The sequence below is a fragment of the Mobula hypostoma genome, chromosome 15 (assembly GCF_963921235.1).
Source record: "Mobula hypostoma chromosome 15, sMobHyp1.1, whole genome shotgun sequence".
Classification (NCBI taxonomy): domain Eukaryota; kingdom Metazoa; phylum Chordata; class Chondrichthyes; order Myliobatiformes; family Myliobatidae; genus Mobula; species Mobula hypostoma.
Window position 1 is genome coordinate 59,365,724 of NC_086111.1, and position 839 is coordinate 59,366,562.

The 839-nt window shown below is 42.8% G+C and overlaps 1 pseudogene; it reads right to left on the reverse strand.

The window, feature by feature from the left end:
* Window positions 1-371: 371 nt before the first annotated feature.
* On the reverse strand, window positions 372-519 carry LOC134357184 (U1 spliceosomal RNA; annotated as a pseudogene).
* Between the last annotated feature and the right edge of the window lie 320 nt (window positions 520-839).

The window sequence follows — 839 nt, forward strand, 5'->3', positions numbered from 1 at the left end:
CACAGTACTCCAAATGGGGTCTGACCAGGGTCCTATATAGCTGCAACATTACCTCTCTGCTCCTAAACTCAATCCCTCGACTGATGAAGGCCAATGCACCGTATGCCTTCTTAACTGCAGAGTCAACCTGTGTAGCAGCTTTGAATGTCCTATGGACTCAGACCCCAAGATCCCTCTGATCCTCCACACTGATATTAATACTATATTCTGCCATCATATTTGACCCACCAAAATGAACCACTTCACACTTATCTGGGTTGAACTCCATCTGCCACTTCTCAGCCCAGTTTTGCATCCTATCAATATCCCGCTGTAACCTCTGACAGCCCTCCACACTATCCACAACACCCCCAACCTTTGTGTCATCAATTTAGAGCGCAAACGCAGTCCCCCACTACCACAAATTACACAGACCAGTATCCCTCATTTGGGGATATCGCAGGCATCAGCACACCCGAAGTGCAATGAGATAGCCTTGTCCTGGAACCTCGGCCCCCCTGATCTCTGCCAGGTAAGTATTCTTGATCAATCCTGTTGGTCTCATTTTTCCGCACTTTCATCAGCAAACTTGGAAACATGCCACTTGCTCTCCTCAACAAGATCATTAATATAGATTGTGAATAGCCAGGACCTAGACACTGAGTAGTGTCCAAAGTTCAAAGTAAAATTTATCAGAGTACATACATGTCACCAGATTCTTTTTCTTGTGGGTATACTTAGCAAATCTATAGAACAGTAACTGTAAACAGATCACTGAACAACAAACTGTACAAATGCAAATATAAATAAATAGCAAATAATAATGAGTATGAAAAAACAAGATAAAGAGTGGTTAAAGT